This window comes from Equus przewalskii, chromosome 9 (assembly GCF_037783145.1).
Source record: "Equus przewalskii isolate Varuska chromosome 9, EquPr2, whole genome shotgun sequence".
Taxonomy (NCBI): Eukaryota; Metazoa; Chordata; class Mammalia; order Perissodactyla; family Equidae; genus Equus; species Equus przewalskii.
Genome location: NC_091839.1, coordinates 12,324,941 through 12,342,665, shown reverse-complemented (window position 1 = coordinate 12,342,665; position 17,725 = coordinate 12,324,941). Strand labels below are relative to the sequence as shown.

The following is a 17,725-nucleotide window of genomic DNA, read 5'->3' as shown; positions in this document are numbered from 1 at the left end:
CCTGGCCTCTGCTTCCAGGCACAGAGACCCAGTACAGATGTCTCAGAAGGAGCTGTAGTTCCTGGGTGTGAAGGGGGAGGTTTTTAGTGTTTCCTGGGTGAGATGATTGTGGTGGTGGGAGGTCAGGTGACTGTGGGCTCCCTGGTCCTCTGGGGAAGGTTTCAGGGAGACCCTCCCTCTCCATGTGTGTTGGCTGAGCTGTAGCTCTGAGCCTGTCCCTGTGCTCCCTCACCATCCTGGGGGCCTCTGTCCTCTGCCTGGCTGACTTTTTTGTGGTCACCCTGCCTTTCCCATGGGTGGTGCCAGGCAGGGAATGAGAAGCTGCACAGGGACCTCTGACAAGGCAGGGTGTTCTGAGGCCCTAGAAGGGGCAAGTAGAACAGAGCAGGCACCTAGGAGGTCCCAGAAGGATCTGTTGGACAGAGGGATAGAAATCTGCCTCCTTCTCCACCTCCTTAGAGAAAGCCACATTCATGAGTTAATTTCCTGCAAGTGGTCTGTGTGTCCAAATTTTGCCCCACAGAGGACATGAGGAGACCTGCAGCCAATGACAGGGCCTGCACCAGGGATACTGACCAGGCTTCAAGGGTATGAGCTGGTCCTGAGCCCTGGACAGAGGTGGGCTCTGACCTGCAGGCTGAGGGGCCTGTCAGCCAGGGTCCTTTCACTGTGCGTTCCATGCTACCCAACTCCATCCCAGTGCAGGGTGAGCCCGGGGAGAAGACAGGCATTGTCCAGTGGACTCCTGATCAAGTGTCCTGTGCTGCCTGGTGAATATGCTGACACAAGAGGTGCTCTCTGCCCCCAAGCTTCAAAGGAAAGGTGCAGTGAGTGGTCTCTTGAGGTCTCAAGTCCACCTGGGAGGTCTCAGTGCCTGGAGGGCCAGTATTCAGAATGGCTTGTGTTTCCCCTATCACAGCACTGGGGCATTGCATCTGAGTCATTTTGTCCCTGTCTGTAGTCTTCTCCAGTTCTCCCCTCAGGGCCTGGGACCTGGAGCATCTCCATGTGGAGACTCAGCCCAGGGATTCTATGGGTTCCTCTATTACAGCAGGGGAGGCCCCTGTGGGACAGTAAGCCACAATGAGATGGAAGCACATCTGTCCTGCATTTCCTGTCCTATCCTGGATGGGAAATTCTCTTTGTCCTATGGACACCTTGGGCTGGTGATATGTCTTCAGGGGACCATAGACATGTGTCCCTCCATACCAGGGACCCTGGGGGCAGGGAGTCATCCCTAACTTCTTTGGTGATCAGGGTTGGGCTCTGACTTTCCTGGTGGTAACTTTACCTCGGGTGGAGAATCCACAGTTTGTGTCAGGTCAGGTCTCTGTGAGAAAAGGAAGGACACAGGCTATCAGCCCAGGCCCTCTGGGGAGAGAAGTCACTCACAAGGTAGACATGGAGAGAAGGTGTGATTTTCTGGGACAAATGGGGATCCAACCCCTCACTGTTAGAAGGCCCTTGTCCTCCCTCCTGACTTTACGAGGGTTAAAGTCCCATCCCTGCGACAGCCATAGGTACTTGCTGGCCTCCTCTGATGCTGATGCCAGTGGCCTTTTGTCTACATTGAATGTTCTCTGACCCCAGTTGTCACAGGAGGGTAACAGGCTTCTGTTGTGTGGTTTCCCACATCCATTTTACCAGGATGGAGTTGACCTTGACTGAGAGGACAAGGACTCCTGGAGGATCGGATTGGGAGGTGGAGGAATAAAGGTCTTGGCTGTGGAAATGTAACACTGGAGGTGACCCATGACATCCAGGATTGACACCCCAGATTGACTCAACTACTTCTCTTCCAATCTTCTTCAAAAATAGATGAAAGCCTGAGAAATTCCTGGAATCTCTGACAAAAGATTCTCACACGTGAGATGTGGAAAAACAAAGTAGCTCTTGTAAGATGCTTGTGGAGCCTATCCCAGAACTCAGGGCCATGGAGCCAGTGGGTCCCAAGTTTTGCTCTCCTGAGAGACTGCAAAGGTTCTGTGGCCCAAGACGGGCACAGCATATTGATTTCACAGTTTTGTCATCCAGGAAGTAGGGAGAGCTTCTTTAGCAAGCTGAATGTCTAGTCCTGCTTTTGGAGATCTTTCTGGAAGGTGCAACTTGAGTCTGATTCCTAATATATAAGTAAAAAATAAAAATAAATTTAAATAAATAATAGTTCTCTAAAAAAGGAAGGCAGGCCATCTATGGAGTGGTGGTGATACTGGGTCATGAACTGAGATTATGATTTTTTCGTGCCATTCCCCTAATGTCAAAAAATCAAACAGAGAGAACAAGTCAGTCCTCATCATAGGTCACATGAACAAAGACCTAGGATGTTTGGGCTTGGAAGAATCTTAATCAGGTGGGTAAGACTTGCCCACATGGGACATATCTTTTTGAATTGGATGGCCTTCAACCCCAAGAATATTCTAATTTGTTGTCATGCAACCCACTGAAGCTGGAACAATGAAATTATTATTCTATTCCTGATATTTACACTGTGAGCATAACCAGTCCTGGCTGCCACCTGTTGGATGTTCTCTTTCTTGCATTTGTGACAACACTGGACTTGGTCATGATAAATCCAGTGTCTCCGCATGTTCTGTTCAGAGTGATCACGGGAAGGTTTGGCTTCTCCTGTCTGGGCCACACTGAGGAGATGGCAGATCTCCAAACAGCAGCAGCTCCTCTGGACAGAACCAAAGTCATCTCTGAATAACATGCTCTGAGGTTTCCTACTGATTTTCACTTCCAGGCCTGAACTAAAGTCTTCCCTCTAGGAAGATGAGGACTCAGCTCCTTTCTTTCCCATCACCATAACACACCCCCTTCCCATCCTGATCTCTTCATTGTTTCCCTAAGACCAACATTCGGTGTGGACTTTACTATTATTTAATGCTATTTAATGCTATTCCAAACACTAACTGTGATTTCTTTTTTTTCCCTCATTGTATGTGGAGTCCAGAATTTGAATCTCTGAAGTCCATCAGGCCTGGAGAACCTTCCTTCTGTGAGCTAAAGGGGTGGGAGTGGGGGACAGTTAGAGACATATAATGACACAAAAAAAGTAGAAAAAGCCAAATTCCTCCTCATCTCTTTTCACAACCAGCTAGTTCATCCTGCTGCCCTCTCATGGCCAACTTTGAAAGTGCACCTCCTATTAGGGTCAAACCTTGTTTTCCTAAAGGCATTCCATGCACCCATGCTCACTCCCAGGGGCAGAACCAGCTACATAAACCGCATGACTCTGTGTAAAGTGAAAATCAGGGCTTCTTATTCAAAATAATTAAGAACGTCAAGATAGTGAAAGCAGAGCATTAAACCTACCCCAGGCCCTTCTAAGTGATTGTACGCATTGTGATCCCAGGAAGCCAGCCCTGCCTAGCAGAGAAAGTGGATGAGTTCATCCTCCAAGTCCATTCTACGCCAAACTCAAGTCATAAAAACCCTACAGACTTACAGCTAATGTCATACTTAATGGTGAGAACTAGAAGATTTCCAGCTAATGATGAACAAGAAATAGCAAGTGTTCTGAATGCCTTAGTAAGAAACCTGTGCTCCAAAGAGTAGAAGTATATGCCTGCTGATATTGATGATAGAAGACAATGAAGTCAGTGTTGACAATGACATCAATGACATGGTCTGCTCTGGTAATCAACAATTTAAGCCAAGTTGAAACTTCCATGGCCTGTAGGGCCATCCACATCTGTGACCATTCATTGATCTGCTACAACTTTGAAGGTTTTAGGGCTCCAATAGTCTGGCACATGCTGGCCACACCCTCCAGAGGAAAGGACAAGTTCCTGAACATGTACCTCCTTCCAACCCATGTTAGAAGGGTGAAAGGTGCTTTGTGAAGAATTCCATGCAGACTCCTAGAGTTCTGAGCAAGGTCATAGTTTCTACAACATTAGAAAAACAGCTCCTGACATGTTACTAGGCCTCAGGAGAGATGGAACATCTGAACATGGTATGTAATGTGACCAGGGAGCCAGAACCCCTCATCACGACCTGTGTTCGATCACACCCACCACCATAAGGTCAGATGGGGACAGCAGATGCATCATAAATGGGAGTGGTACATCCTGGATTAGAGGAGGATAGGTGTCCAGACTATCATGACAACTACTGCCCCTCACTGACAGTCTTTTCAAGAAACAGTTTTGGAAAACTGGACATCCACATGCAGAAGTATGAAGCCGGACCATTGCCTTGCACTGTATACGATAATTAACTCAAAATGGATCAGACCCTGCAATAAGACCTAAAACTATAAAACTCTTAGAAGAAAATATATGGGGAAAGTTTCATGACATTTTATTTGCCAGTGATTTTTTTTTTCATATGACACTAAGAACACAGGCAACAAAAGGAAAAACTAGATAAATTGGACTTTGTCAAAATAAATAGTTCAGTTTATTAGAGGACACAATCAACAGAGTGAAAGATGACCTATGGAATGAGAGGAAATAATGCACAAATATATGTCAATGAGGGGGTCAATATCCAGATTATACAAAACACTCCTAAAATCAAAAACAACAAAACCAAATAACCTGATTGAAAAATGGGCAAAGCATTTGAATAGACACTTCTCGAAAGATAAACAAACAAGCAATAAACACATGAAAAAATGCTCAATGTCACTAATTATTAGGGAAATGCAAATCTAAACTATAATCAAATACCCCCTCATATCTATTAGAATGGCTACTATCAAAACAACAGACAACAACAAGTACTGGGGAGATACGGAGAAATTGGAACACTTGCTCATTGTTGGCAGGAAAGGAAAATGGCACAGCCACTATGGAAAATGTATGGCAATTATTCAAAACATTTTACACAGTATATACCTACTAGTTCCAGGCTCTGACTGTTGATTGACCACCTGTGGGTGGTGTTCTGAGTCTCAGGTTCACGTTAACACTACAGGGTCCTTGTGCTCCATGGGGTGGAGTTGTTGCTTGTGATAACAGATGTGGGTAATCTACTGTGCAGGTAACAGAGAGAATGTTGCCCTGTGTGATACTTTGATCCTTTCCAGGCATCCGCAATTAGACTTGGCCTTTCTCAATTCTCAGTCAACCCAAATCTTTAAAGGAATAAAGCAGTGCTGTGTGTCTCAGGACAAATGCATGAGGATCAGAGCACTCAGATAATTGAAGGCCACCTGCTCTATGCCTGGGAGAAGGCACAGACTTTCTCAAGTGTCAATACGTTAGCACGGTTTGGTTTTGAAAGACAGAGGAGGAGAATCAGAGACCCCATCCCCCCAAACCCTCCCTCCATGCCTCTCCTTGTTCTTCACTGACCAGCCGACTGCCTCGCAAACCTCCGATGATTCCTTCCCACTGCACAAACTCCATAACCCAGCGAGGTGCTTTTTGTCTGAGGGAACATTTTCAAGGTTCTCCTAGAGATGGGTAATGATGGATCTGGAATTTGAGCATAAATAACCCATGAGGACCAGGAGCAAGTGTGGCAGTCAGGTGAGTGCTCAGGGCTCAGGGCAAAGATCTGCATCAGATCCTCCCAGGTTTCTGTAACTGACATGAGCCAGTGACCAAATAAATGATAGACTTTAAAGAATGATCCAGAAAGGGAGTGAGGGTACAGGCAGGAGTTGTCAGGTTTGGCATCAGAAACTGATCTCTACTCTTGGTCTTTAATGTCTCTTCCATCTCTGTTGAGGGCAGGTATAGACATGTTCAAATGCAGAACGGGTGACAGATGAAAGGAGGAAGCCTGAAATTGCTGCAAATCTGGGTCCTCATGGACAATCTGTGTTTGGTGGTTATGAGATAGAAATTGGACGAGAAGTTAAAATCATTCCAGAAGGGAAAATTGTGATTAATACCCCAGGGTCTCAGATCAATTGTGGGAAGTAATATTTCTCTAAAAAACAGGAAAAGACCTGAGACATAGGCCTCAGCCCCTGGAGGGCAAGAGAATCTGTCTTGTGCAGACAGAAGTCCAAGGAATGGGCATCTAAGTTCAGGTCTCCGCAGAGATTTTTGACCATTCATTCATTCATTCACCGTTCATTCCTTCCTCCATCTAAAGCAATTGAGAGTTTATTGCATATGGGCTCTGTGCTGGCTGCATAGGTAGAGTAGGGAGTGAGATGGCAAAGCCTTTCCTTTATCCTCCAGTGGGAGTGACACCAACACATCAGGAAACAAATAAGTGATATCAATTCCCATGCAGGGAGGTGTGGATTGGGCAGCTCAGGGGGCGGCCTGGACATTCCCTGCACTCACTCTGATTGTTGATGGAGGTAGTTCAGTTCTAGGGTAAATACGGATGAATTCTCAGCTTGCTCTCACTCTCCAGACCAGGATCTCTCACTCTCACCTGGGGACACCTAATAAGAAAGGATCTGAACTGGCAGCTTGTCTTGGAGTCCACAGACACCTGTTAAGGCCCCTGGGTGGAGGAGATGACGGGGCTGTGGCTGCAGACAGTCCTCTTGTCTGCCGCCCTTGGGCTGTGTTATCACGACTCAATGACTTTATCTTCCTTTGCCTCAGTTTCTCCTCAATGAAGTAGGATAAATATTTGACTACCAGGTTGTCAGTGAATTAACCTTAAAATACTTATAGTGCCTGACTTAAATCTTGCCAGAGAGGAGCTGCCCAAATAAAGGGCATCTGTTACTGTTTGATTCTGAGAGAGAATGCCTCTGTGCCTGATCCTGGTGGATGAAGAGCCACCAGCAGCTTCTTCTCTCCTATGTTCCTCCCCTGGGGACAGTAACTTTCCTCTGGAGTCCGCTACATCTCCCAGGGCAGTCAGTTAATGGCCTGGGGACCTTGTCCATCTGTGCTCGCCACACTGAGTATCAGGTGAAGGTCCAGGAACCACCCCTGCCCAGATGTGGTTCTTGGGGCTGGGCATTGGCAGGTGACCAACTCAGGAGCCTTGGGACTCAGGAAGTCAGGAAATTATTGCTCCCCGTCAGCTCTTACCAGGAGGCCAAAACCAACACTAGCACAGGCTCTCCCTGGTCACGGGATTCAGAAGCCCTGGGACAGGGGTCTGAGCAGGGGCTTCCTGAGCTGAGATTCTCTGTGAGGATCCCAGGGGGCGCCTCCTCCAGGCTATTACTGAGCCCTGCAGAGTCTTTCTCAAGACCATGTGCCCAGGGATTTTCCGAAGGGGCTGGGTGGAGATGGATCACCTCCTGCTGGGTTACTCTCATCCTCTGGTCCTGCTCTCTGCAGGGAATATCTGCAGGGTCTTGGTTCCAGGAAAGGAAATCCAACCTTTTAAAGTTTGTCTCCACTGTGTGTATCCTGCATTAAGTGCTCAAATCACAACAGGGGACATAGTGCAGAGGTGGATGTAGGCACAGTCTAGGCCTGTCAACCCTATGTAAAGTAGAATTCTCCAGACCCAACACACGGAGGTCAGAGACAAATCACTCAGGATATACATGGAGCTGTCCAGTTCCTACTTCATATGGCAAAGTTCTCTTTAAGACTTGGAGGGTGTAGTATCCTGTGTCCTCCTGGGTGGCGTTCTGGAACAGCAGGGACCCATCAGGGTATATTTTCTCTTGACCATTGTACCTAGGCCATGGGGTTATTTCTGATGAGTCTATTACATACGATAGAATTTGGAGTTTGGGCTCTACTCTGTCCCCTGTGTACCAGACATAGCCTAAAAGATTCTCAGGCAGATTGGTGACAAAGAGAATAGCATCCTTCCCTACAACAGCGTTGGGGGGTACTGATTCAATAGTGTGTTGAGCAGCGGTGGGTGGCTTCCAGAAGTTTAAGAGTGTGACTAAGAGGGAAGAGACGGAGATCAATCAATATTTGGACCTTGTTGAAAATAAGAAGAATGATAAGAAGTTTTCACATATTGAGGTATATGGGGATGCCATTCTGGTTTAAATCTGATTCAGTGTAAACCTTGTTTTTCCCAGAGCAGCCTGACTTATGGCCCTCTTCCCACACAGTGCACATCACTTCAAACATTTTCTGAAGCAAAGAATGCACTCTTTAAAGATAGGGATTAGTATCTCCCTTTTATGACGCTAATACCAGCACTTCTTGATGATAATCTTTCTTCCAAGAGAACCAAGTTGAAGTTGATCTGCTGTGTACATGCTAAATATCTCCTTGGGACTTTGAAAAACAATGGTGCTGTCATACTTGATGTATGTTGTTTGTTCTGAAATGGTATGTAACCAGACTGTAAACCACGCTTCCCTGGAATGCTTTCTTCCCTGGGGAAGCAAACACCTTCGGGTTCATCCTCACATTAGCCCAGTAAATATCCCTCTAATATCTGTAGATTGGTTATTGAACATTGGCTTTGACAGACTTTCTATTCAGATGGAAATATAAAGCCCTGGGTCCTGAGAAGATTTCATCTCTTAGACTGGGAGTGTGTGTGTCTGTGTCTCCAACTGGTCAAGGTCAGCAGCATGACCACCATTACTTCAGCCTCTCTGAACTTATTTCTTCTGTTCCTAATACTCTTCCTTAGATGTCTGCCCAGCTCACTCCCTCACTGCCCTCAGTGCCCTGCTCACACTCAGGGGCATCCTTGGGGACGACTTTCCCTACTACCTGCTCCAAAGACCCTTGGCCTTCACTTTCTGACCTTTCTCTGCTCTATTCCCTTTATGGCACTTGTCAGTCACTGACATCATATTCTAGATCTCTTTGCTTATCTGTCCTCCTACCCATGGAATGTGAGTGCCTGAGGGCAGGGACTGTCTTCTCTTGTAGCCCAGTGCCTGAAACAGCTTGCACATACTGTGGATGAAGGAATGAGTTTTTCCAGGGCCCTCCACGTCCTAGTGTTTATTTGTCAATATATGATGGTGGTAGGCAAGGACGATGTTTAGTGCTCCTAGTTAAGGTAGTTTTTGTTGTCACCTCACATAAATTATTATCATCAGTTTCAATACTCAGTGATGAATAACTTGGGAAACGAACAGTAATTGAGGTTTTCCTGCCCCTCACCAATTCTACTTCACTGTGAATTTCCTGTTTCCTTGCCCCTCATCCTGCTCTGCTCCCATGTCCTCTGCCCTCAGGTACAAACAGAAGCATTCCATCCCCTCTCAGAGCCCTGTCCTCCCCAGAAAGCCATAGCCAGTGTCTGCTCACCCATCTCCCACCCACCCTCTGGGATTCATCCCTCTCACTTGCCAGCAGGAGCCCCCACCAGGGGATGTACCCTCTGCAGACAGGGGCTGAAAGGGGCTCCATGGTGTCTGCTGCCTGCTCTGTCCCTCCCTCTGTGGGAAGAACTTTGGCTCCAGAAATGCTCACAAGCACTTCTGCCCCCACAGGTCAACTCTGCTGTTCTTCCCCACTCTGTGCTGAGCCTCCTCCCTGGGTAGGAGTCCTCACCTAGTCACGTGGGCCAGGGGCAGGGTCTCTGCCAAGGACCCTCCCTCTCTGTCCCCTCATTCCTTCCCCCCTCATCCCCTTCTTTCTATTTCCCTTCTGCGTATATTTCTGTTCCCTGGGAACTGCTGAATCTTTTGGGATCTTCAGCAGTGATTCTCATCCCTATACACATGGACACACACACACATACACTGCACTTGCCCTTTTTTTGGACGAGCACAATCTAGTAAGTCTCGTCCTGGTCAGTCCTCACAGGTCTGGGCCCCAGTGCACAGTCACCCTTCCCCTCGTTCATCCCTACCTAGCTTTCCCCTTCAGAGCAGGAGCCTGGGGGCTACATCAGGAACCCTTCTCACAGGGATGTCACCCCCTCCCTGCATAAGAATCACCTGTGAAACTTGATAAAGATTGTGAATATCCAGGCCACACCTTAGAAAGGCTACTGTAGTGGCTTCCCTGGTAGCATGGATGCCTGGCAAGCTGAGACCCCGTGATATGAGGGATGGGACAGCGTCTCTCCTCCTCCTGTGTTTAGTGAGGTTCTGCAGATCCTGCTAAAATACAGATTCTGACCCAGCAGGTGTGGAGCGGCCCCAAGAGTCTGCAGCTAACACACTTTCAGGTGATGCTGATCACACTGGCCTGTGGAGCACACTTTCAGTAGCAAAACTGATGGAGAACCCTGTGCCCTGAGAGGATGACTTGCTCACTCCAGCATTGGTCTCTACTGTGTCCTGGCCTTGAGGTCTGTCAGCACCCTACACAGACCCAGGAGTCCCCAAACCTGGGGGATTAACTCCTTTTGTGACACAAAAATTCAGCAGGACACCAGAGTCTTCCCAGTGTCCTCAAATGCTCTGGGAAGGTTGGATTTGCTCCCAGCAGGAAGGTCACTGAGGTGGCTCTAGCAGTAAGAAAGGGGCAAGTTGCGTGGTGACTGATGAGTGGACCTGCCCTCCATCTCCAGTGTTACCAGCCAGGCCTCTGCTTCCAGGGACAGAGACACAGTACGGGTGTCTCAGAAGGAGCTGCAGTTTCTTGGTGTGAGGGGGGAGGTTTCCTGTGTTGCCTGGGTGACAGGATCACGATGCTGTGTGGTCAGGTGACTGTGGTCCTTGTCCTCAGGGGAAGGTTTCAGGGACCGTCCCTCTCCGTGAGTGTGTCCTGAGCTGTGGCTCCGAGCCTGTCCCTGTGCTCCCTGACCATCCTGGGGGCTTCAGTCCTCGGCCTGGATGGCTTTCTTGTGGTCACCCTACCTTCCCCATGGATGGTGCCAGGCAGGGAGTAGGGAACAACACAGGGACCCCTGACAGGGCAGGGTACTCTGAGGCCCTTAGAAAGGGCAAGTGGAACAGAGCAGGCATTTAGGAGGTGCCCAGAAGGATCTCTTGGACAGCGGGAGAGAAATCAGCCTCCTTCTCCACCTCTTTAGAGAAAACCACATTCATGAGTTAATTTCTTGCAAGTGGTCTGTGTGTCCAAATGTCACCCCCCAGAGGGCACGAGGAGACTTGCATCCAATGACAGCGGCTGCACCAGGGATACTGACCAGGCTCCACAGGGTTGGAGATGGCCCTGAGCCCTGGACAGAGGTGGGCTCTGACCTCCACAGGGAGAGGCCTGTCAGCCAGGGTCCTGTTCTCTGTGGGTCCCCAGGCTGCCCAACACCATCCCAGTGCACAGTGAGCCCAGAGAGAGGACAGACATTGTGCAGTGGACTCCTCATCCAGTGTCCTGTGCTGCCTAGTGGATGTCCTGTCTCAGGAGGAACTCTCTGCCTCCAAGGTTCAAAGAAAAGGCCTAGTGATTGATCTCTTGAGGTCTCCAGGCACCCTAGGATGTCTCAAGACCTGGAGGGATCATCCTCAGAATGGCCTGTGTTTCTCCCATCACAGCACTAGGCCACTGCATCTGAGTCATCTGTGTCCCTGTCTGTCATCTGTCATAGATATCCTCACAGGGCCCAGGAACTGGAACAGCTCCACATGAAGACTCAGTCTGGGGATCCTGTGGGTTCCTCTATTAGGGGAGGGGAGGCCCCCGTGGGACCCTCAGCCCCTCTGAGATGGAAGCGAATACACCTCCACATTCTCCAGTTCCCCTGGATGCCATGGGCTGGTGAGATGTCTGCAGGTCACCAGAGCCAGATGTCCCCACATGCCTGGGAACTTGGGGACCGGAAATCACCCCATGAATTCCTTCGTGATGAGGGTAGAGGTCCAACCTAGTGGTAACTTTACATATGTAGAGTATCTAGAGTTGTGTCGGGTCTCAGAGAAGAAGGACACAGGCTCCTGCCCTAGGCCCTCTGGGGAGAGGAGAAGTTACTCACAAGGTAGAGATGGGGAGGGGGTGTGATTTTCTGGGATGAATGGAATTATCCCCCTTCATTAGGAGGTCCCTGTCCTCCCTCCTGACTCTACAAGAGGCACAGTCCCATCTCTGAGACAGCCCTAGGTAGGCACTTGCTGGCCTCCTCCCACGCTGATGCCAGTGCCCCTGTGTCTCCATGAAACCTGCTCTGACCTGCAAGTGTCACAAGGGGGTGGCAGGCTTCCTGTGTATGGTTTATGTCATCCATTTAACAGTGTTTATTAAGTATCTGTTACTGCATTCAGGCAGCAATCGCTGTATATCTGGCCTGGCTCAGGTCTCTTCTTCGCAGTCATTGTGGCTGGAGTGGACACTTCTGTTCAGAGTCCCCTGGGCACAAGGAAGGAAACTGATGTCCTTCTCTCTCATCTGAAATTAATTGTGGTGGCCCACACCCTGGCTCTGCCTCCTGCTCTCACTGCATGTTCCTTGTCAAACCTCTCTCTCTCATGCTGGCACTGCCTGAGGCATCAGCAATACCTCCCTGGCACAGGGGTTTGGACACTCTTAGATGCCAAGCCAACCAAACCCTCCATCCATGTGATGCTCCCAGCATCGGAGAGAAGGGCCTGGTGATGAGATCTAGGTATCTTGTGGGAAAGTGCATCCAAGCCGCAGGGTGTGCCAGCTGAAGGAACTCTAGTGTCTGTTTGGCAGCATTTTGGACAGTAGTTGCAGGGTCCATGTGCACCCAGGAACTGCTCATGAGAGATGAGCGTGGAGTCAGTGCTTTCCAGTAGGTATTCGGCTTCCAGAATTTTCTGATGTGACTAGAAGCAGTTGGAGGCAAAGAGCACAAGGTTCAGGTGATAGTTGGGATGGAGCTACAAAGATAGTGTGGAATTTTCTGGCTGTGGGCCCCACACATGCCCATCAGCACCCCAGGGACATGGGGGCATCATGTTGCAAGGACAGCCCAGGGTGCCTCCACTGTCCTGAGGACCGTGGGAACTCTGGCGTCATCTTCTCCTGCTGCTGATTGTAGGTAGTGGGATCTGGGAGAGCCCCCAGGAGCCACCTCTAATTTTGTATTTGAGATTTCAAGGGAAAAGGGGAGTCATTTCTACCCCTTCACAAAAGTGTAGATAACCAGTTGACAGAAGGCACTCTTCCATCACTGTGAAAATTAACATAATGCAGTGGATGCGCTTTTAAGGAAAAACAAATAACTGTTTTAGTTTTATCAGTAACTGTGAGGCATGTTTTATTTTCTACGTCATTGTTAATGTCACTTTTTGTAGTTTACTCTTAAGGAAATGGGGAAAGACGATCAGGACCCATGTTTTAGCAGAGGAATGTGGATTTTATGTGGACCCTACTAGGATTTTAAGCATCCATGTGTTCCTAGAGATCTTCTGTGAACACTGATGGAATTTCTCTTTCTCCATTTCTACTGGTAATCCCTCTAGAGAGCATCACATTTCTCCCTGAGTGTTGAAAACCATCTAAATAACAAAAAAAGTGTCAAAATCCTTCTAGGTGATGATGATGGCACTCAAGTGGAGGTCTGTTCAAGGTGGATGATGGCAGCAGTTTTTGAGAACTTTCCCCTAAAGATAAGAGTAGAAGGCATCTCTTGGACTTGTCATAACCATGGGATGGACGAAGGACAGAAATGGTGGTCAGTAATTTAAGTATCAAATCCAAGAGGAAAAAGAGATTCTGCCCAGAGTGTGAGAGTGGATGGGTGAATGCGGAAGACACTTACAAGATCTCCCCAAATGAGGGAGTATCAAAGGCTCCTGTGCTTCAGTGAAGGGACCCAAGTTGGGGACAGGGTGCTGTTAGCTCATGGGACTGGAATTGAGGCCCCGGCACCAGTGAGTCTACATTTATTGGGAGTAGATTCATACTTAACAAATAATGCCCAGGTATATAATTGTGAAAATAAAGAGAAATTCCTATGATAAAATTTTCCTCTTAATATATTTTTGTAATGATGGACATGACTTTACATTCATAGCTAAGCCACCTGTTAAGAGGGCAAGAGCATCAGAGTAGACTGTCTAATGACATTCCACATAGATTTGTTATCATCTATTTTTCATGCCAGTATCTATAGTATTTCCCTCATCTGAGCTTGCAGTATAACCCAGTGATGTCATTTTGACTTCTGGATACACTCTTTGAAAAACTACAGTGTTCAAGCTGGCGAACTACAGGCAGCCATAAGTCAATCACCCCTAAATATGCCTCCTTCGGAACCTGAATGTGCCCTTTGTGCAAGGTCAGCCCAAATCTCTCAGCTCTCCTGGCCCCTTTTTGGTCTTCTTCCAGCAGAAACAATCCACTAGAGGGCACTCACACTCCTCTTTGAGCTCCTGTGGAACTTTTCCACCACGTGAGACCAATGAAGTATTTCTACTCCCTCAACCATCAGCGCTCAAATACACCTTAGATTTGCTCTGTATGAAGCTCCTGGGACAGAGATCATGGATCCCATAGAGGAACCTCTCGTTGGAGTATATGTCTGCCTGGACGGGTGACCTGGGGGCAACCCCCGGGCCCAAGTCATCAGGGAGGGTGATGGTTCCAGGCACAGTGGGCAGTGAAAGCCAGATGCTCAGGGGCCAGATGCTGGTACCAAGGTGTGGGCACCGGGGAAAATGACTATGAGCCTGTGGCCCTGAAGGTCCTGTCACTTAGGATTTCTGCACATGAGCCTTGGCAGGGCTACTGGAGAATATTTCAGACTGGGCCTTCCACAGGAGAAGACTGGTCCTCCCAGATATTTCCAGAGCCTTCCTACTAGGAAGAATTGGGAGAGAGGTCATTCACTGTGGCATAGTTCTGTCCAGGCCTAAGTGTCTGGGCTTCACCATCAACTCCAGGTAAGTACCCAGGACCTGGGGAGATTGAGGTCCTGCCTGACCCCAACTCTCAGGACACCACTGCTGGGTTGTCTGTGGGGAGCTCAGCCTCCCCTCTCTCTCCCTGCAGGGCAGGAAAGAAAGACCAGAGTCCCTTCATGCAGAGTTGGACAGTGAAGGGGCACAATGAGTTTGGGCATGTGGATGTGAGGAGAGGCTATAACTCCTGGAGGGATGAGTAGTAGATGGTGAGGAGACAGGAGTGCACAGCCCACTGAACTGCTGCAGCTGAGTCAGTCTCCTCTGGAGAATCCAGCCTTTTCCCTGCCAACATTCAAGAACATCCCAGTTCAGTGCTTCTGGCTGAGACCCCTCAGTTCTCTTTCCTGACCCAGTCCTTCATCAACTCTCTGTCCCCATCACACTTGGGTAGCTCTGTTTGACGGCCTAACTTTCCCAATACCCCCAGATCTTGAGAATTGTCAATACTCCCCTGTTCCCACCATTCTGGATGCCAAGTCCTCCTTTCCTGGTCAGCTGTGGGATGAGCTTCTCAGGGTCCATCATCCTGATTATCCATCATCGGCCAGGAGGTGGCAGCAGCTGAACAAATGAGAGAAGAAGGGACAATTGTGGGCAACCCTGTGTGTCAAGTGGACCTGTGAGGGGGGAACCCAGAGAATAACCGAACTCCCTGCTAATTTAGATGTGGCAGTGCTGCCCTGGGAACTTAACAGAGAATGCATGGGTACTATCTTATTACATAGGGCAGGCTTTTGTGTTTAGAATTACAGGTTCCGCGTGATATCACCATCAACTTCGATCTCACCCTTTTGGAGCACAGACTGCAAATTCTGCACCCTGTAGAAGGATGGATGTTGGGGCTCAGGCAATAGAAGCCTGGCCTGGGGACCCTCTGTATGCACAGCTGCTGCAGAGAGATGTGTTCTCTGTTGGGAATAGTGAGCCTTCCTTCCTGGGCATCCGTATCCAGCTCCCTGATGTCCTCCCTCCTCCCTGCAGAACTCCTACTCCTGTTAGGCACCTGCGTTCCCCACGCTCCCATGTCAACCCTCAGGACCGCCTCTGAGCTGACTGCCGCTGGCACATCCTGAGGTTCATTCTCTCTACCTGTTCTGCTTCTGATGCCTGCCTGGTGCACTCCATGATCCTGTAAGTTCCCTGCGGTCTGTGTCTCTGTGTGGGTATGTGTATGTGCACATGTGTGTGTGATGGGCCCTGCACACATGTGAAATCTCAAAATGAGGGAATTTGAGAGTCATTTAACAAATATTTATTTTAAATGGAAGGATTCATGGTTAGTTCCCTTACATCCAATTAACGATGGTCCATATCATAGACTGGATCACTCTTCTTAATCTTCCTGCTTGCCTAATGTTAGAATGACACCTTGATGCCCTTTACCTGGACCTTGCAGCCTCTCCCACCAGAAGAAGAGCATATTCTCACCCCAGTGCCCTTTATCTCAGGCTTGGCCATAAGAACATGAAGCTTGGGGATTTCCATTCTCAGAAAGCACCCCAAGTAATTCTCACAACACTGAGAACAGGAGAAACATTTCCCTAGAGTCTAATTGGAGAGATTCCACCAGTAGGACAGATTGTAGCCAAATTGAACGTGACAAACATTTGCAAATTCTGTCTCTTTATCCTAATCTATAAAACAAAAACAAAATACACAAGCAATTACATAATCAATTATTTAACAGTACCTGGAATCTTAGGAAATAAAATTATTACCTGCACCTTGGAACCTCCCTCAATAAATAGCAGAAAAGCATCCGATTAATTTATTATTCTCAATTCTCTAGCACGGGGACTTCAGACAAGCATGGATCACAGACTCCATCACTCTTTGGGACAGATAGATCAAGAGTCAATATATGTTTTGGACTAAAATTGGGACCCAGTCCTTGAAGCAGTTGGACCCGGCACTGCAGATGATCCTAGCAGGGCTGGCATGTATAAACAGCTATACCAGAGGGAGTCTTCCTGGAGAAAATGCTCAGGAGATTTTAGTCTTCATGACCTTACAAAATTAATGGAAACAGGGATCTAGTGCATGGAGTGAAGGGATCTGGAGACCCTCTCTTCCTACTCACACCTATACCCACATGCCCCAAAACTGGGAGTGGCCAGTGTGCCTGGAGCATGAGGTGGGGCAGGTCCTGCAGGCCTTGGTGGCCACATGAAGGAGTCTGTGCTTTAGTCTGAGTGTGGTAGGAAGTCACTGAAGGGTTTGTATATGTGCTGTTTGATTGATTGCTTTTCTCAGAGAGACAGATATTTCCTCACAGCCCTCAGAGGTCACCAACGCTGTTGATACCTTGATCTCAGGTTTCCTGCCTCTGGGACTGTAAGACAAGAAATTTCTGATTGTTCTAAGTCACCTGGTTTGTGGGACTTTGCTATGCCAGCCATAGCAAACCAATACAGTACAATTAAAAAGTAAAAGCAAACAGATGAATTTAATGTAAATTTATTATATTTTACTTTATCCAAAATATTACAGTTTCTACGTGTAATCAAAATAAAATTATTATTGAGATGTTTCACACTCTTTGTTTCAGTCTAAGTCCTTGAAATCTGGTGTGTGTTTTGTACTTCAGCACAGCCAAGTGGGACCCCCCCCCCCCATTTCATGTGCTCAGTAGCCATATGTGGACAGTGCCTGGCTCACATCTTGGACTGTGATGACCCAAAGAGTTACCTGCCAGGACTCTCAGCTGCAGGTTCTCACCTAGACATGCATCTTGGGAGGATTCTCTCTCCATCGTGCAAAGCTGTTCTGGCTCCAATGGCATATATTATCTGCTTTAAAATGTTAACCCCAGGGAATGGGGAAAGCCGTAAGGGCTTGGCAAAAAGTGCAGGAGACACAATTACTCCCTAGTTTAGTACTAACCACACATGAGCTTTAAAATCTCTCAAAGTCATATAAGGCTTCAAAAGAAACCACCCCTTTACAACTACTCCTTAAAATTCAAAGTCTTTTACCCAAGTGTGAAAAAGAATGTCTCTTTCGCTATGTGTTAGGGTTTCAGACACTCTAGTCCCTGAATTTTACACCCAAACTTTATGAGCTTGGGTCTTTATGACCTTTATTGGCACTTCCAGAACCCAAAGGCTCTGAAAGTTGAGGAAATGAAGACCCAGCACA

At 48.0% G+C, this 17,725-nt stretch overlaps 1 pseudogene; it reads right to left on the bottom strand.

Moving 5' to 3' along the window:
- The window catches only part of LOC103540593 (cell adhesion molecule CEACAM21-like), a 123,027-nt pseudogene extending 105,688 nt beyond the window's left edge, over window positions 1–17,339 (bottom strand).
- Window positions 17,340–17,725: the final 386 nt, after the last annotated feature.